The sequence below is a fragment of the Mustela nigripes genome, chromosome 6 (genome assembly GCF_022355385.1).
Source record: "Mustela nigripes isolate SB6536 chromosome 6, MUSNIG.SB6536, whole genome shotgun sequence".
Classification (NCBI taxonomy): domain Eukaryota; kingdom Metazoa; phylum Chordata; class Mammalia; order Carnivora; family Mustelidae; genus Mustela; species Mustela nigripes.
The window spans coordinates 27,081,105-27,101,640 of record NC_081562.1 but is presented as its reverse complement, the minus strand read 5'-3'; the positions used below and the strand labels follow the sequence as shown (position 1 = coordinate 27,101,640).

At 42.5% G+C, this 20,536-nt stretch overlaps 1 long non-coding RNA gene across 2 annotated transcripts in view; it reads right to left on the bottom strand.

The window, feature by feature from the left end:
* Positions 1 to 11,003: 11,003 nt before the first annotated feature.
* LOC132020517 (uncharacterized) overlaps positions 11,004 to 20,536 on the bottom strand; it is an 89,892-nt gene continuing 80,359 nt past the window's right edge. Inside the window, exon 4 of one of the 2 annotated variants that reach the window (XR_009405007.1) lies at positions 11,004 to 11,086. This is a non-coding gene — a long non-coding RNA (uncharacterized LOC132020517). Of the gene's footprint in view, positions 11,087 to 14,251; positions 15,458 to 20,536 lie in introns of those variants that run through there. The other variant, XR_009405006.1, reaches the window with a different exon arrangement.

Here is a 20,536-nt window from a genome sequence, read left to right as displayed (position 1 = left end):
CTAACTAAAGAGGCAGAGAATGAGAACATACTTTTTCAGCAAAATTAAGTTCGATGCACTTTTACCCCTGTAATTTAATTAATATGAAAAGCTACATGCTTTACATTATCTATTAAAAGGGAGAGTACTGAACGGTGAATTATAATAGTATACTATGTATTCCAGGAACGTAAGAATGGTTCTAAGACAGAAATTTTAGGAATGTAATTCATGTTAATGGACCGAAGGACAGAAATCACATGCTTTTCTCTTATATATGCGGAAAATAATATTTAAATCAATTGTGAACTTTTGAAAAAGGTTGTTTAGAAAAGTAGGAATAGAGCAAAAGTTCCAGACCTGATGAGGCTACCCAGGAAAACTCAGCAGCAAATTTAATATTTTTTGAAGAAAGATTAGAAGCATTTCCTTTAAGATTGAGAATAAATCTAGGTTGCTTTTTCTCCACCTTACTTTCCATGTGATATTGGAAGTCTTGGCCAACAAAATAAATCAAGAGAAAGAAAAAAGTACAAAAATGGAAAGGGCAGACAGTCAAGAGGTTCAGCTGTCCTTCTTTATAGATGATAGAAATAATCACAGACAACCCAAAGAGATTCAATAGAAAAACTACTGAGAAATGTTGATGGAGCTCAGCAAAGGGTTTTGCTACCTCCCCAACCATATTAACCTACAATTAACCTAATGAATAGGTACAAAATCTTGGAGAAATCCTTAAAATTCTATGAAAGTGCTGTTTTTAACACTTATATGTATTGCAAATCACCTGAGGGATCTTGTTTAAAAAGGAGATTTTGATTCTCTAGTTGGGGGGAAAGCCTAAGAGTTGGCATGTCAGAATCTCCCAGGTGAGGCTCATGCAACTGGCCATGGACCACACTTCAAGTACTATGCTACAGTTAAAGAATAAATGGAAATATAAGGCATGCTCATGTAGAGAAAACTAGCCATTGTAAAGACTCTAATTCTCTCCAAAACAGTTTATGATTTTAATAGAATTCCTACCAAAATCCCAATAAAATTTGGGATTCAATATTTGCTCAATTTACATGAAAAGAATTACATTTTTTTTTCCAGAAAAAAAGAACAGAGCAGGAGGAAGGGAAATTCTCCTACTGTACATTAAGATATAAAACCAAGGTAAATAAAACACGATTTAGTAACAGTACAAGAACATATAATAAAATAATGGAACAGAATAGAGTCCAGAAACAGACCCCAGGATCTTGATCTATGAAAGAGGTGACATCAAGACTCAGTAGCGATAAACAAAAACAAACAAACAAACAAAAACAACTTGGTAGGGAGAAAATATATTGGTTGGTAAATGGTGTGAAAAGAGAACTGGCCCACCACATGGAGAGGACAAAAATTAGAATGCTACCTCACAAGCACATGTACACACACGCACACACGCGTGCACGCAGCAAAGACCTACGTGGTCTATGTTTCTGCTTAGAACTGATCTAGGGCTTCTGATCCAGAGCCAAAAGCAGAGGCAAGACAAACCCTTTTAAGCAAGTTGGCTCCCCACATGAGCACATGAGATTTGCCACTTACCTCCTTCATTTACTTTCTTTTGGCCTCGTGATGCATGGAAACTCCTCTGAGGTGCATAATGAGTAGGCCCTCATATATGGTCCCAGTACACCACGTTCAGAGTTTTCAAGATTTTTTTTTTTGTCTTCATAAATATTTTATTATGAAGTTGGAAAAAGCCCTATTAGGAGCTGCTAGCCAGATGCCAGTTTAACCACACTTGACTTCTTTTGATTATTGAGTCCAACACATCAGTATATTTTCCCTTTGTATTGTCCACAAATTTGACTTTCATCTCTTTTTGGTTTTCATTCAGGTTCATAATAAAAACATTTGAATAGATCAGGCTCTTGAAGAAAGGTCTCAGACAAATAGTTAAGAGATTTTCCTCAAAGCTGATATGGATCCATTGATTAATGAACACTGTTTGGGATAAAGCATCTTCCTTATTCTCTCCCCTTATATCTCTACTCTCTCTATACCTGAGGCCACTTGATTTCCATCTGTGGGCTTGTCCTCCCCATCTGTATCGGAACAATCCTACGAATTTGAAAATGTCCAGACCAAAACTCTAGAAGTCAGCACTGGGTCATATTTTCTCCTAGCTCTGGCCCTCCCCCAAGGTGTAACACACAGTTAGGCTTCTGCTGTGGGACCATTCTTGATAAGCTGCTTTTAACTTCCTATTATCCTATTTATTTGTTGGTTTGTGTTTTTTGTTTTGAGAGGGAGAGCTCTAGCAGGGGGCAGGGATAAAGGAAGAGGGAGAAGCAAACTCTCTGCTGAGCAGGGAGCTCAATTTGGGATTCAGTCCCAGGACTCTGGGATTGTGACTTGAGCCAAAGGCAGAGGCTTAACCGACTGAGCCACCCAGGTGCCCCTAGTTCAGTTTAGTTAAATAGGCACCACACCCAGTGTGGAGCCCCACATAGGGCTTGAATTCATGACCCTGAGATCAGGAGTCAATGCTTAACCAACAATGTCACCCAGGTGCTGTAAGACCTTCTTTTTTTTTTTTTTTTTTTTTTTATATAGTTAAATTTGGGATCTTCTCATTTACTTCTCCCTAGATCCCCATACGAAGATCCTTCCCAACCCTTTGGTCCCAAACCCCAATACAAAAATGGGAACCCTGTAACCTTTTAATTTTTCAGCGGTGCCAGCTCTTGCTTGTTTAGGTTTCCAGTTATCATTTGCACCTGATTCCCATACACCATCCATCTTTTAGTATGCCTCACCATGTGTCTGAGACACTTATCAACCTCCACCACCTGATGGCTTACTGTCACTTACTTGTTACCTGTCACAATACCTTTATTCGTTTTTAAAGTCCACTTAGTTTTTTAGTAATCTCTGTACCCAGTGTGGGGTTCAAACTCATGACCTCAAGATTGAGAATCGGATGCACTTCCAACTGAGCCATCCAGGCCCCTGTCGTAGTAGCTTTAAAGTGTCAAGACCTGCTGACCAGTTTTATCTTCCTCCAGCATCTGGTCCTTCCCCCCCAATATTTTCCCATCTTGTTGAACAAAATATTATAAGCAATTTTATCTACAGTTTGCTGAAATTAAATACTTGATGTCCATGACTTTCTCTGCTATATAATCTACTAACTGTATCCAAAATAAACAAATAAATAAAAGACTTCAGTTTGGCACACTTGTTCCTAGGGAATCCAAAGTAGATCTTATAGTTTGCCATTCCCTTCTCTGAATGCTTCATATAAATGTTCCATACTCTGAGATGACTTCTATATGAATATGGAGATTTGAAAATCAGTCTTTGGCAAGATTCTGGACAATCAAACCAGCAATTTATAATCATCAATGTATAAACAAAAGGAAAACATACTATCTCATTTAACAAGAAATCCTGGGTAGCCTGGCCACAAGCTGATTGAAGAAGTGGCTCAGTAATATAAGCAAAGACCCAGATTCTTTACAGATCTCTCTTTACAGATCTCTCTTCTGCCATCATCACTATATGGATTTGTCCTTGGCTGTCCTCTTCCACAGCTCAAGTAGCATGCTCAGTCAGAAATACGGACTGCTACTTTTCCTCTAAGTCTGCTTTTAGGAACAAGGAAACCTTTCCCAGAAACTCCCTCTAGCTGACATCTCATTATGTTTTATTGCATAGAACTGGGTCACCCTGGGTCACCGGCCCCTTACAAACCCATCCCTGGCAAGCTCAGACTGATCCCTGACACACAGGGAAAAGACAAGCAACCCCTTCAAATTGTTTCTTTTCAAGATAGGAGAAGTGGGCAAAGGCCCTTGGCTAGGCAACCAGACTGTCTGCGCCATACAGAAGGACTTACTCCATAATTCGAAGGACAGCAAGAGAAAAGAGCCTGGATTTTTATCTATTCAGAATAGTTTAACGCAGGATCGTGTCCAAAACAAAGGGGCAGATTAAGTTATCTCAAAAATTTCCCGCCCACAGTTTAGTGCTGGGATTCTGTTCTCACCGCGTCCTCGGGGAAACTGCTTGCTGCCTGGAACTGCCCACATCAGCAATCTTTGTGCTGCCAACAAAAGTGCATAGTCGCTGATCTGTGAGCATTTCCCCTAACGGCACATTTGTGGAAAACTGAGTCATGGGGATTCTAGGGACTAGGAATCCATTGCCTGAACATTTTTCTGAATGTCTTACATCTTAGATACCAGCAGCTTCCTTGTAAAAAAATAAACTATAATGAAACAATTGACATATAACGAGGAGTGGGGCAAAGCAGGCTCGGCTAACTTGTTTTTACTGGCAATGTACCTTTTTATTTGTTTGGAGCTGAAAGATTGTGTTAAATAAGGCAACAAATTGTTTTGTGGTTTTTGTTTAGATTTTATTTACTTACTTATCAGAGAGGGAGAGGACAAGCAGGGGGAGCCACAGACAGAGGGAGAGGGAGAAGCAGACTCCCTCACTGAGAAAGGAGCCCGATGTGGGCCTCAGTCTCGGGAACCTGAGATCATGACCTGGGCCGATGGCAGATGCTCAACCCACTGAGCCACCCAGGTATCCCAGTTAGGTAACAAATTAAATGTGGATGGCTGTGCCTCGATAGGAGAGGACCTTTGCAGAAAAGTCGACCTGACTCGTTCAGTCACGTGCAGAGTCATTACCATGCTACGTGGTGAGCTATTCACGTGGAATGCAATCCATATGACTTTCACCTGAGCAATCTGGGCCCTTCCAGAGCTAACCAGAGGAAGGGAGGGTGAAAATGCGGTGGTGGTGGGGAGTTATTTTTGTGGCCCTCGAGGTAGGATTGCTTGTAGATCCAAAATTTATAGCCAAGGCTCTGTCCTCTTGGGTTGTAAGAATAGAGACGGAGGGGTCTCTAGGACTTTATAGGTGGGGCTGGGTCTTCCGGACATTAAGCAGCAAGAACAAAGAGTTGAAGATAATGCTGAGCCTTCTCATCGGGAGATTAAGCAATATTGTTGAGCAACTGCCGCATGACGGGTTCCCGTTTAAGTACTATCGTTATTTCCATTTTACAACTAAAGAGACTGAGGCTTCAGAAGGTTAACTTAGTTAAGTGGCAAAGGTGAGACTGAAATCAAGATCCTAACTCATCACTACCTTCCGCCCTTCTGGGTGAGGAGGAGGAAAAGGAAGTTTCCCCTTAGGTATACTGAGTTTTAAGTGTTGGTGGTACATTCAACTGAAGATGTCTGGCAGGAAACATGAAACTGAGTTTAGAAAAGGGTTTAGGTTGGAGGCTACCTCTGGCAGTCATTTGCTGAGAGGTATAAGTTAAAGTCGTGAGCTTGCCCTTGGAGACCCTGAAGCTTACTCACTCTGTTTTGCCCTGCAGCCAACTCTATGCCTTTCAAACATCAGGCGTTAACAACAACAACAATAACAAAGCCCAAACGAAAAACTGATTGACCCCATAGGCTCAGCTTCTTGGTCTGACTGACCCCCTGACTGCCTGTGTGATTCTGGGTAAGTCACTAGAGTACTCTGAGCCTCTGTGAAATAAAGTCTCTTCCAGGACAAATGAGGGCCTCAATGTGAGAGAGAAAAAGAAGACAGATGCCCGTTACTATAGACACAGTTGATGAGATGCCAGACCAGGAAAGTGAAGGAGAGAGAAAAGAGGGAGATAGCTTTCCTAGTCTAGAGCTTAGGACCATCAGCACCATTACCCAAGGCCGGAAGGGAGTGCGATGCCACAGATTTTTGGAGACATGATAATAACCTTTGAAAAATTTGAGGGATCGTCCACATGGTAGTTCTTTGGGCATTAATGAGCAAATTGCTGGTCTAGAAATTTTATTATATATACACTGAACAAAGATTTGAAGTAAGAGGGCGGAGCCAGGTGACATTGAATAACCTGTCAGACCTCCTCTGTCTCAACGCCTCTAGGGGCAACAGTCTCCATAGCAACGTGACTCCCTGCCCCAGTCGCATGACCTCACAGGTGGATCAGCTGGTTTTCCTGCTCCCTGACAAAGGACAAAGCACCGGCAATATATATTTTCTGACTGAGTGGCAGTGTGGTTCAGGGTGCTTCAGGTGTTCTCCCATACCCCAGATGATTACAGCTTCCCTTCGTCTTTATACCCCTTTCTAACAAGCCCTGCCTTTAACTTTTCCAATCTTGATCTGCTTTCCCCTAATTTGTCACCCCCTCAGGGGCTTGCTCCTTCTGTGGGTAGCTGTTCACTATTTTATGCACCTTTTTTCTCCATTGCCTCCAGTTTCATTCATGCCCATTCTTAGGTCCCACGAAAGGCCTCCTGCTTCCTTAATTACCAAACAAGGTTATCTTACCCTTCAATTTCATGCATCTTTATCCTTACTCAGTATCCTTATCATCACCTTTAATAGCTCATTTGTCCCAAGCCTTGATTATGCATTCTACATGCATTAGCTCATTCAATCATAATGATTCAATGTGGTAGCTTCTCTGTCCTGTTGTACAAGAAAAGGAACTGAGGTTTGAAATAAACATTACTTACCCAGGTCCCACCATGGATGGGGGAGCAGGAATGGACCCAGATGGCTTCTTGCCAAACCCAGCTCTGCCCACCACGTGTCTCCTCCCTTTCCAACCAAACTCGTGTTATTTCTTTCTTATCTTTGCCACTTTCATTCCACTTTTCAGAAGTGTTCTCAGTATTTTCAGTAAGATAATGAATATATGGGCACCTGGGTGGCTCAGTCAGTTAAGTGTCTGCCTTCAGCTCAGGTCATGATCTCAGGGTCCCGGGATCGAGTCTGCATCGGGCTCCCTATTTGGTGGGAAGTCTGCTTCTCCCTCTCCCTTTGTACCCGCCTACCCTGCTGCTCCTGCTCTCTCTCTCAAATAAATAAAATCTTTTTTTAGAAGATAATGAATACAACTATTCAAGCAACTAATTGTTTTATATAGTTCTTTAAAAATCGCTTTTAATTCCTCTCTCTCCTTATTGTTCCCAAACCAATCAGACACTCACATCATATTCTCTGAATCATGTATGCAAAGTCTCTCACATGCTTATATGTCATTTCCTTTCCTGCTCACCCCATTCTGATGAGGTTAACAAGGAAAAAGAGTTTTCCTAGTAGGAGAGGGAAGCATTACAAAAGATGGGACCCAATTTCATTAAAAAAAAAATAAAAACAACAACAGCTTGTATGAGATACAAGATGTGCACATGTAGAGGAGTTAAATAAAAGTAAACAAGGTGAATGGTTACATGTCCTGATGAGACATAGAAGTGGTCCACGCCGTGGGAATCCATGGGAGAAAAAGACCTTCAGACTGAGTGGGATGTTGGAGGCGGAGGGCAGGAACCAGAATGAAGACAGAAACTGGCATCTTCCTCACTGACAATAATTTATCCAGCACCTCCACGTGTTGGACTTAAATTACAGTTCTCAGAATAAAGAGATGTATAAGGTACTGTCTTTCTCCCAAAGATTCAGTTTTTGAAGCAGGTGTAATAGATGTGAAATAAACAGCAAGACACAGAAACACTAATACACAGAACAAGAGCTACCGTAATTCTGAGAATGAAGGGAACTGACCTCCATGAGAACGCTAAGTCCAGGGACTAAGGGCAAGCTGGTTTGCATGGAGCAAAGGGCTCATGCAGTTAGAAGGAGAGCCTTCTATAAGCCAGGCACAGAACGCAGTGGACTCCCAGAGCTCAGAGCCAACAGGAGGAACCCGAAACTCTAAGGTGACATGTGGGGCATGATAGGAGTGGAGGGGTACCTCTCCCAGTCTGAGGCATCAGAGAAGGCTTCTTGCCAGAGGAAAGTGACAGTGGGAGTCACAGGGGCCAGAGCGGGCAAGCAGGCTGGGAAAGAGCAAAAGCACAGTCTAGAAGATGTACTCTGTGTATAGAAAGAACAGAAACTATGGGTCACTCTGTGCTGCTGTGAGACCGTGAAGTACAAGGTGGTGATGGTGAGGGATGGTGAGATGGTGTGGAAGACACGGGCGGGGCTGGACTGGAAGGGCCCATTGGTGAGTTCCTACAGTTCAGAGAATAACTGGAAACTGGGTATTCCAAGAAAACAGCCCAATTCAAAGCAGAGCTGCAGAAAATTTATCAGCACCAAAGAGCAAAGGATGCTATTCATGGATGATTCACTATTTTAAAGGGCTGTGAATAAAAAAAAAAAAAAACAAGCGAGATTGCTCTGAGGTCTCATTTCAAAATCCAGAGTGTCTCTCCATCTGTATCTTCCACTTATCACTAATTCTGAATAGGTCTAGAGAGCTCTGCATTTCCTCTTCTTCTCCCACTTTTTCTTCTTTATCTCCAACCTTTCTGTTCCCCTGTGTTCTTTCCATGCCACCCCCACCCCCACCCCATGATGGACTACTGGGCCTAAGAACAGTAAACGCTCATGAGGGCAGTTGTCCAGATGAAGAACACAGGGCAAAGACAGGATAAATAGCTGGTCCAGATTCACACAGCTGGTAATGGACAGGGCAGGACTCGCATATGTTTTTCAAGTATGAATCTGAGCATGCCCTTCTGATTCAAGTACTTGGTTTGAAATGGTTTCCCAATGCTGTTAGGATTAAAACCAAAAATCTTTGACACGATTTACAAAGACTAGCGATTCCTCTCTCATTTTACAATCAAACCCAGACAGCTGGCGTCCGGGGTCTAAGGTCCCGACCCCTTTGGTCCAGTATCTCTGGGTGTTGAAACAGTCCATTTAAGTTCCTTTATATACTATGAGTTAGAAATCACTGTGAGTTTTTCTTTTCTTTCTTTCTTTTTTTTTTTTTTTTAAGATTTTATTTATTTATTTCTCAGACAGAGAGAGCACAAGCAGGGGGAACAGCAGGCAGAGGGAGAAGCAGGGTCCCTGCTGAGCAAGGAGCCCAAAGCAAGGCTCTGTCCCAGGACCTAAGCCAAAGGCAGACGCTTCATCAGCCAAGCCACCCAGGCACGCCTGTCTGTGTGTTTAGTTTCTGGTATTAGTTTACAGTTCTTTCTCACCAAGGAGATGTTCAACAGAAAAGAGCCTTTCCAAGTGTGTTCAGTGTGGTCTTGGTTCCTCCTCTAGGTGTACTGGAGTTCATCAGTGTGTCTGTCCCTCCTCTGAGGCTACACTGGTCAGTGGCAGACGGCTGCTTCCCCAAACAGGGGCTCCAACCTCCCATCTGCAGAAAGTTTATGGGCTTTCCCTCTGCTGAACTTGGTCTTATCACTGCGTGGCTCTGATACTTTCATGCTCTCTAGTGTTCTATATCAGCCAAGCTACCCGTGGGTGTCCAGTACCAATAGCCAGAGTGTCATTTCCAAAGTGTCGCCTGCTTGAAAAAGCTTAGACTCCCATGCAAATACTAGAAAAGAGAATTTGCAAGTGCATTAACTAGGACCCCTCTTGGGCCACTGCCCAATATAATTTCTTAAACTTTCTCTCTTTATGATGTTTATCATTACTTCTTGTAAATGGTAACTGCTGTGAAGGTCACAAGTGGTTTAGTGCCTTTAAATTTCATCCAAATGTACTTTCCGGCTGAAAAATTCCATGATTCCAAGTGTGTATCAGTTTCACGTCAAGCAGGATCAGAGGTTTGGTCAATATTGTTTTTTCCACAGTGAAACCGTGTAAGGCAGGAGATCTTACTTAAGCTAACAAATGTGTATCCTTCAAATGGAAGAATAAATAAAAGTATAATTTGTGAATCTGTGAAGGGCTCTTTCCTGCTAGAAAATGTTAACCTTTTCTATTCCTTAACAAGAACTTGATCCATATGCATAGTTTTAAATCAAAATGTTGGAGAATTTTGATGTCTTGCAGTGATGTTCTACATATTTCTTTTCTATCTCCAAATTCACTCTTCCTTCTCCAAATGTTATTTTTTAAAATAATTTATTTATTTATTTGACAGACAGAGATCACAAGTAGGCAGAGAGAGAGGAGGAAGCAGGATCCCCACAAAGCAGAGAGCCCGACGTGGGGCTCGATCCCAGGACCCTGAGATCATGACCTGAGCTGAAGGCAGAGGCTTTAACCCACTGAGCCACCCAGGCACCCCTCTCCAAGTGTTCTTGAGGCTCTATTTGCATGTATTCATCATCACTGAGATGTCAGTCTTCTTTTATGCTCTGCTCTGACTTCACCAGTATTTCTGTATTTCCTAAGTCATTATCTTCTACAAAGAAACCTCCACCAGACATGTCAATAATTGGAAGCATCTGACACCTATAGAAAATTTGCTGTTTACTTGATAAAAAGACCTACCCCAAAGTAAGGCCTGGCATCTTTGTATCTACTTATTTGCTGGGGGCAGGAGAGATCAAATTGTAATTCAGCTGTGGTAATGCCACATATTGTATCTCAGTTGCCATAATCAAATTGTTTCTAAATATTAACAAGAAACATTTTCGTACAAGTAGCTTTTGGAACACCCAAGTAATCCAAAGGGGAATGAATTTTCAAAAAATAGAGGGCACCGTGCTCACTTCGGCAGCATGTATACAAAAAAATAAAGGGCACAACACTGCACATTTTAGTCTTCAGGCTGAGCAGGGAAACACTCAGAAATTACCTCTTCCAATTCCACTATTAACGTGGATAGATGGAAAACTACCCGCTGTGGGTGAAACAGTCAGCCTCTGCAAATGGTCTCATTCTGAAACTACAGGTGTCACGGAAATCGTGTTTTCCTTCTACAGCTCATTGAAATGGAGATGGGATGGAATGGAGTAAAGGGATCTGCTTTCTAATGAGGCAAGATGAGATGTATTTGAATTGGGGCATGGATGGAAATGAAGGGAAAATCCAATCAGTACCTCATTTTTACATCCTTAGAAAGCCTTTCAGCAGCTGGGCAGAGCAAAACTACACTCATGCTCAAAAAATGTCCCAAGTAGGATACAAAATTCATGAGCAAATTATTTTCAACTTTCATGGTATCACTCTATTGCTTCTATGATCAGTGTAGAGGGAAAAAATGACTAACCTCAGAGACACATTTTCATATTTTCCATCAACTTAGTTTCTTTGATACATACATAAGCAACCACTCCAATCATCATGGAGTCCATTTGCAATCTTCGCGACCCATAGGATTGATCTGATGGAAGCAAAAATATCAAAGCAAACACACACAACAAATGAAAACAGCTACAACAAAACCTTTCAAATATCTCAACTAGTGAAAAACACATATTCTAAACAATTGTGATACAGGATATTATAGAGCTAGACTATATTTCCATTTCTACCATGGGTGTTTATAAATTAACATACCATTGGGAGAGAAGTAAGTGAAATTTTACACAATGGATAATGGGAAACAAACTAATAAAATCAGCCAAATGTTCTGAGTTCTTAATTTACATAGAATTCCTCTTAATTTTTGTGTATTTAATCCTCTTCTATTTCAAAATGAGAGCATTCTTAGGTTAGTGGTTCCCAGACTTAAATTTTTTTAGGACAGTAAAACTTCCAAAGCAATTGAGAGAGATAACTAATGTGGAGTTGCCAAACTATTCATTTTGCCAACAACAACAGTAACAAAAAGCTATCATTTCCAACATTTCAGAAAGGAAAGGATATTTCAACACCAAAAATGTAGGAAGTTCATAATTTCAGAACAAAAGAAAGCTTTTCCCAAGAAACACTATTTGTTAATCAGAGATAATTTTAAAGCAACAGTTAAAAAAATACATGGCACCATTTACAACACTGAATTTTATTTTATGATACAATGTATGTTATGTTTCCTTGTACAAGTTTTCTTTTAATCTGGTAACATTGTATATATGTGATACATTAGTATGTAATTGAACCCATGAGGATGGGCTGTAAAATGCAGCTTGATTTGCTGTTTCATTTTTATCACTGTCCCTATCAAAAAATTCTCCTTCACTTTGAAATGAACAAAAATGAGAATGATTTGCGATTGATTTGAAATAGTTTAGGCATACTGTGATACTAAGGAACAAGAGCCCCTAAATTCCCAAGCCTTTTCTTCTACTTTGCCCACAATGAGCAGGTAGGAAAGCTAGAGGGCCCATAGGAAGTAAGCTGTGGGCTTACTAATAGCCTATGGGCTAGGCCCATAGCCCCATGAGGGCTCCCCACTCATTGCTCCTCATTTTAGGACAGAACCATTATGCCCCTCCCTGCTTTATGGAGGGAAAATAGACATTTCTACAGTAGGGGTTCTAAGGTCAAGTAAAAGTTTTGTCCCTGACCAGTGTTGGGAAGTGCTGCTGTGGGCCTGCTGTAGGCCATTTTGTCTTTGAATCTCCAAATGCCACCTGGTCCAAAACAGCCCATGGGGCAGTGTGGTTGTAGGTTGAATTCACATCCATCAGAAAGCACCTCTGCATGAATAAATTATACATAGTAGAAAAACCTCTGTCTCTAGTCAACATCTACTTGATTTCTTGATGTTTTCTGATGTTTTTTCTCATGCTGGGACTGGGGTTAGGGAGTTTCGGTAGGAAGGGTACACAGGCAAAGGGCTCTTCTCATCACATCCTATCAAGGATACATACTAACATCACAACTCTATCACTGTTGATGTTAACCTTGATCATCAGGCTGAACTTATGTTTGTTAGATTTCTCCATTGTAAAGTTATTCTTTTTTCTTTTTTTCCACACTGTGCTCTTTGGGAGGAAGGCACTCTCTGTAGCTGATGCTTAGGTGGAGAGAAATGCACCCAGACAGTGTAGTACCAAATATAAATGATTTGGAATTCTGCATGAAAGATTTGTCTTTTCACTTCCATTTATAAATATATTTATCCATTTATTTATATCAGTATGGTATCACTATTTTAACTGTTCTAATGAGTACATAGTGATAATCTTAATTTTCATTTCCCTTAATGGCTAATGATATTGATCATATTTTCAAGGGCTTATCTGTCTTCCATAAATTCTCTCTGGTGAGAAGTCTCTGCACATTTTTTGTCAGTTTTCAAGTTAGAACTTCTTTTGAAGTTAAATTTGAGAGTTCTTTATATATTCTAGATACTGATCCTTTGTCAGAAATGTGATTTGCCAATATTTCTCCCAGTCTTTTGCTTGTCTTTTCGTCAACAGTGTCTTTTGCAGAGCAAACCTTTTACGTTTTGATGAAGTCCCATTTTTCAGTTTTTTTTCTTTTATGGATCACATTTTTGGTGTCATATCTAAGAACTCTTCGCCAAGACCTATGTCCTGAAGACTTTCTTCTAGATCATCTTCTGAAAGGTTTGTAGTTTTACATTTTACATTTAAATCTATGAGCCATTTTGAGTTTTTTTTTTTTTATTAAATGTGAGATTTAGGTAATGGTTTATTTTTTACTACCAAAATCCACTGAGCCAAGAGTATTATTAAGGAAGCAATATCAATGGGTATGGACTCTAAGCTAGATAACAAAGAAAATGAAGACGAGAGGAGGCTTACAGATCATTCTTTTTAAAAAGTAGTATAGATTCTTCTTCTTCCTTTTTTTTTAAAGATTTTATTTATTTATTTGACAGAGATCACAAGTAGGCAGAGCCTTTTTTTTTTTTTCAAGATTGCTTTATTTCAGTGAGAAAGAGAGGGAGTGTGTGCAGTGGGGAGGGGCAGAGGAAGTGGGAGAAACTCAAACATACTCGGCACTGAGCATGGAGTCAAACGAGGAGGTTGATCTCAAGACCCTGAAATCAGACCTGAGCTGAAACCAAGAGTCAGACGCTAAACCAACTACACCACCCAGGTGCCCCTTAAAAGGTAGATTCTAACCATAATGTAAACTAAGTGTAGCTACAGAGCAAGTCAGCTGATCACTAGGAAGAAGGTAGGGATTGGCGATTTCAGAAAGGAAGCAGTTACTGGTGATGTCAATAAAGGTCCAGGGTCCACCAAGAGGGTAGATGGCTGAGCTGGAGTGGAGGGGCGTGGCAGCGTTAAGGAAGTGGGAGGCCAGGGTCTAGAATGGGTCACCTGTGAAAGCCACAGCTGCAGAGTGATGGAGAGGGATAGTGTGGAGAGGAAATGCATAGGTCCAGGGCCCAAGTATTCCCTGAATGAGCAGGAGTAAAAACAGGTCAAGGAAATGACTGAGGCAAGGTGAAGGAAAGGGGCGAGAGAGAGAGCAGTTTCAGAACAGAGCGAGGAGATGAGGAGACCAGAGGTTGCTTTTTCTACTTCTCAATTGTAAGGTTCAAGGGGCATGGGAGGAAGAAAGAAAGGAAGGAAGAAAATTTTTTCCGACCCCTCAGGGACCTGTGGGGGAAGAAATGTCCTCAGGAGATTTCTGTTAAGGAAAACAGGTGAAGGGACTATTCGGAGAACTTATTCCATTAGCTGATCACCCAGTGAGGGGTGGAGGCGGGGGACAGCTTCCAGGTTCCACAAGTGCCGGTGGCGGGGAGAGGCTTTGGATCGATCGGACTGAAGAGCTGAGCCCAAGAGACAGACGGACCTGAATGTCATGAAATTCTGGAGGACACACCACTGTTGGACAAGGTCTGGAAGTCAAGGGAGGAAGCTCCGGGGGGTTCTCAGAGAAGAGGGTGAGCGAACGTTTGGGTCACTGAGAGAGACAACTCCGTGAAAGCACTTTGTTTATAAAATTGTATCTTAAAAAGCTGGAAATTACTAGCTACAGTGGCGAAAGGCACTGTACAAAGCAACTTAATATGTCTGATTCTCGTTGTCTAGAAATCACTTATTTATTATTGATTTGCATGCACGGTAGTGTTTTAGAATATTCATTGTCCTGCCCGTGATAATCCTTTAGTCACAGAAGATAAATATATGAACCCCCACACATACACGAACACAATTAAGTCCCCAACAGTAAATTTAGCAGTTATAAAACGATCTGCCAGACATTCCACAGACTGTGTTTTAAGGCCCTGGCTGGTTCACTCCATCTTCTCACTGGTTCCTGCCTCTTCCTCCTTTGTTCCGTTTCCATTTTTCATCATGTTTTGACAGGTGAGGTTGTTCATGCAAAGGGATCCAACAAAAACACGGGAATGCCACCTTTGCCTTCTTATCAGGACAGAGCAACCCTCCCTTTCCTCCTTGCAAACAAAGCAGGCTAAACACAAAGTCTGTCAGCACCCCTCACTCGAGTGGGATGACGGATGACAGGGGCAGAATTGTTTTGCTTGCAGGGAGGGAATGCGTGTTTGGTCAACAGGTCACCGGCCCTCTCGGCTTGGGATCAGCTCTCCGCCCAAATCCCCCTGTGTTTCGGTCTCAAAATGCTTCGGGCTTCAGCCAGCACAAACATGTCACAGCGAGAGGGACAGTGATGGTATCTCCGTGTGCGATTGGTTTAAGCGCAGGCTTTGTTTGATCCTTATATACAGAAAACAACTTTATTATTACATTATAGCCAAAGGAATTTAGCCTTTAACCTGTAGTTTCCCTCTGCTCAGGAATATTAAACCTTCTCTTCTGATAAGAAGTGAGGTCTGATGGGATTTTCTTCCTTCTCTTCATTCCTGGGGGTGAGGGAAGAAACAACTCCTGTTTTATATCAACTAAAAATAACAGAAAGAGGTCTTTGGCAACAGGGAGGAAAGAAAGAGACTCTCCTGGCATTGTAATGCAGACAAATACACAGCAGAAGTGACTGATAGCTGTAAGAGAAAGACATTTATCTTGTAAGTGCTTCACCCTGAGGCCATATCAGGTGAACCCCTTTCCTTTTCAACCGTCCAGTGGATAAAAGAGCAGGGACTTGAGCCCCCCTCCATGGCCCAGCTCCACTGAGGGCTCCAGGGCTTGGGAGCTACAGGTCCACAGACCACTGAAAGGGACAGGACCTACTGGAGAACAAAGGGAGGGAGAAAAGAGAGAAAGTCGCCCCCCACTCCCATCCCCCACTGCTCACTGCGGACGATTCTTCCGGATTGATTTTCACCAATGGAAAAAGCCCCAAAATGGTTTTGCACCATCTTCTGGACCCTATCTACATGTCTGCCTAATCATCAGATAGCAGGTTGGTTTTTTTTTTTCCCTCTCTTCAAGCAATGATCTCTGTATTAATTTTCTATGTTATGTATCAAATTACCACAAGCTTAAAACAACACATTATCTCACAGTTCCTGTGGGTTAGGGTCTTACAACATTGCTGTCTAGGTGTTGGCCAGAGCTGGGGTTTCATCGGAGGCTTAAATGGGGAAAGATCTGTCTCCAAACTCCCTTGAGCTGTTGAATTGACTTCCTTGCCACTGTAGGAACTATAGCAACTTGCTCCTTCAAAGTCACCAACAGAGAGAGAGAGAAGGAGAGAGACTCTAGTGGGAGTCTACTGGCAAGATGGTGTCTTATATAATCTAACATCATCATGGGAGTGACACTCCATCATCTTGGCTATATTCCCTCAGTTAGTTCCAAGTCACAGGCCCTGCCTACACTCAAGAAATGGGTTTTTATGAGGGTGTGAACCCCAGGAGGATCATGGGGGCCACCTTAAAGCTTGTCTGCCTCAGTCCCCCAGCCTTAGAACTTTAAGGGTATGGCTAGGGAGTAATGAAAGCAACATTGGTAGGGGAACCATGGAATGAAGGAACTTTTTTTTTTTTTTTTAAGATTTTTATTTATTTATTTGACACACAGAGAGAGATCACAGGTAGGCAGAGAGAGAAGGGGAAGCAGGCTCCCTGCTGAGCAGAGAGCCCGATGTGGGGCTCCATCCCAGGACCCTGAGACCATGACCTGAGCTGGCGGCAGAGGCTTTAACCCTCTGAGCCACCCAGGCGCCCCGAGGGAACATATTTTATGTGTACACATATACTCACCCATTCTCACCTAAAAAGCAAATGAACTTAGGCCATTTCTAGATGGTTGATGGCATGAGACTTTGCAGCCATACAGCCATGGATTTGAATCCTTGACCTATGGGGGAGTAGCCTCAGTCCCCATCTTTAAAAATGGGAATAACAGTACAAACCTTCAGGTTACTCTGAGACTTAGGTAAAGTAGATCAAACACTTGGACCAAGAGAAGTGCTCAGAGACTGTTCACTACCATATCCAGGTGAGAACCTTGGGGAACTTTAACAAGGTAGAGTTTGCACAACATATTCCAAACACAGAGAACTTAATCCCTCATGGGGGGCAGGGGATGACCTTTTGAGGCCTGAAAGGGTTTGGTACCAGTTTGTCTCCATGCTTCCCATAAGGCTGTGGGTGTCCTCTAACCCCTGGGGAGACTGTGCCCGGTGTCTCTAGCCCCTCTCCTGCGATTTCATCAATGGACCCAGTAAACTTTTGCAAAACTGGATACAAGGTCCCTAGAGACGTCCAGACTTCACAACTGGAGTATCTCGGAGGGGGGTGGACACACTCCGGATGCCTCCATCTACACTGTACCCAGGCAGAAACTCTGGTCACAGTCAACTGTTCTATCACGAGCTTCCTATCCGCTTCCTGCTTAGTCCTTGCAACCGGGTTCACTAGATGGGTTCACTTACCTACGACCTCACGGAGCACTTACTCAACTCTTATCTTGTGCCAGGCACAAGGCTAGTTCTGGAGAGGGAAGACCAATGAATACTGAACCCTTGGTCTACTGGTCAATGCAGAGGCAGATGCAAGCCAAAAAACTAAAGCTGACTGTTAGCCTTTGGGCAGGAATGTACCTTTTCTCTCATACCGGTCCTTTGGTCTGTGAATATGAGCTGTTCAGACCAGCCCCTCCCTTCCCTGGTATTGTAGGTCCACCAAGACCTGCACTTTTGGAATACCCTCTCACGCCGCTTTTGACTTCCAACTTTCACTACAGTTTTATGTTTTACCTGATCAGCAATTTCCACACTAACTAGAATACCTTCTTTCTTTCTTCCTTCTTTTTTTTTTTTTTTTTAAGTGGGCTTCACACCCAACATGGAGCCTAAAACACACCCTGAGACCAAGACCCGAGCTGAGATCAAGAGTGGGATGCTTCACCGCCTGATCCACCCAGACTTCCCACTGGAGTCCCTTCTAGAACAGTTTCTTTCACAATCCATGTTATCCATGGAACATGTTTGGTGGATCATTCACTTTACCAGTCTTGGGCACTCCCTGGCTGAAAGATCCCCTTCTATTTCTCCCACATTTCTGATGACTTTCTGGCTAAGGACTATCACTTTCTCAGAACTCATAACTTTTCTTGGCTTATGGGCACCAGTTGATATCCTTATTTATTTACTTAAAAAAATTTATCAGAGAGAAAGAGAGCACAAGCGGAGGGAAACAGCTGTGGGAGAGGGAGAGGCAGGCTCCCTGCTGAGCAGAGAGCCCAGTGTAGGACTCTATCCCAGGACCGTGGGATCATGACCTGAGCCAAAGGCAGCTGCTTAACTGACTGAGCCACCCAGGCACTCCTGATATCCTTTTTAAAACTTTGTTTTCACAGCCAGCTCTTGCGATAGAGACAAGTAGCACCAGTACTTAAGGCATCAGGATACTGATGTTTGCAGTTTTTAGGTCATCTGTTCAAGGTCACACGGCTAGTTAGTGTAGTATGAGATTTCAGTCCCCCATAGTCTAATGCAGTGCCGTTGCCCAACCCTGAGGAGAGATGCGTGAGCCTGAGAACAAAGTTAACCTACTTAGTACCTGGTCAAAGATCAGCCCTGGCTTCAAGCCCAAGGAGACAAAGCAAGATCAACAGCTACAAAGTCCAATGATTAGCCAGTCACCGATACTTCAAGGGTATTTGTCACAGCCCAGCTTGGCATACGAGCAAATAAAGGACAGCGGGGGGTATCTGTGCAAGAAACTAATGTGGGATAATCAAGAACAAAAGACAGGCAAGGGATATGGGGTGACCTAGCTAGGAAGGACTAGGGAGCAGAGACGGTCCTCAGATAAATCTCTGGATTGAGGAATAAATGCCTTTCTTTGAGCAAAACTTGTAATTCTGGGTGTCTAGGTCCCCAACAATGACAGGGACTGATGGGTGGGAAGGGCACTAATCAAAGACATAGTGGACTTGTGTTTACACTGGAAAGGATGCTGGCCCAGCAGAGGCCTCTGAAGACACTCTTGCTCACGCAGATCATAGTGCACTATGAGGGAATGTCTTCAAAGAAAAGGGGGGGCATTGAAATATACGTGTCTAGCCAGTTATTTCACTAAGACACTTCAAAGAAGCATTTCCTTTGATCATTCTGACTTCTCGTTAATAATAAATGTGTATATATTACTCATAGAAATTACTCAGAGACATCAGGCTAATGGAGGCTTCAGTTTGACCCACCGGGGGTCAGGGGGGAAGATGAAGTAGGAAATAGCACACTGGCTGTAAGGCTTCCGCAGGAAGTGACACATATCCCCCTTCTCGTACTTCAGTGGCCAGAGTGGGTCACACTGCCCACCTCGCTTCAAGGGGGAGGGGGAAGTACAACCTTGCCTGTGCTGGTAAGGGAGGGCGGGACACGGACAAGACCTGGTCAATAGCACTGATGACTCACACAAAGGCCAAGTGGAAAGTAGGTATTTTTAGGAGGTCAAATGAAGAAGTATGTTCAAGAGTGTATGGCCCCTGTGAATTTTGTTCCATTTCCATAATAGTTCCTCAGATGGAATATCCCCATAACAGTTCAACATGAACAACAGAATTATTTAGGGAAACAAGGTGTCCCGCTCTGACAAAATCACCAAGAAAAAGTAATATTCCCCACCTCTCCCCCCCCAAATGGGGAATTTATATAAGTGGGAGGAGAGAAATTTCTCCTGGGTAAGAGGTGGAGGAAACAATCCACCTGCCATTCTCGATCACTGGTAGGAATGCTAAGAAAAATCACTGTAGGACTCTGCAGTGTAAACAAGTTACCAAGGTTCAAATAACCATTGACCTTCTGTCCTTGAACTTGCCTATTGTCTTGCTCTTCTCTGAGCAATTTCAAAGTAAGCTTCCAAGCATTTTATTATATATCATCATATCTGGAGCTTCAAACATCCTGACAAGGACCATTTTGTTTCATTCCCTTATTGCTTCATTCAACACACATTTGTTCTGAGGACCTCCTACATGCAGTATACTTCCCTAGACCCTAGGGATACAAAGATGAGATAGAGTGCTTACCCTCAAGGCACTCACTAATAAGTCTAAAGTGGGAGAAAGACCAGGGATTAGGAAATTATACAATATTGTGTAAGTGCACTTATAGGAACGTGCACCATGTATAATGGGAAAGCTGTTAGTATTGGGATTTATTGAGACCACTTCCTGCCTCGGAAGGGAGGAGATAACTGTGTGATCCCATCCAATATACAGGGCCACCTCTTAAGAGTTGTGCAAGGTGTTCATTGCAAAGTTCCAGGCTGCATGACCCCCTTGCAGGCTTCTTAGATCTATATGGATGCCAGTACATTTTCCCAAGCCAGAGATAGGTCTGTTTCCCTCCAAAGTCATCCTGTGGCCTAGCTACAGAACTGCCAGCATCTAACCAACATTTAGTACTCTGTGGTATTTTCATTATATGCTTACTTTTATTTTTTAAATTATTTTATTATTATATTTTACTTAAGCTCTACACCCAGCATGGAACCTAATGTGGGCCTCTAACTCATGACCATGAGATCAAG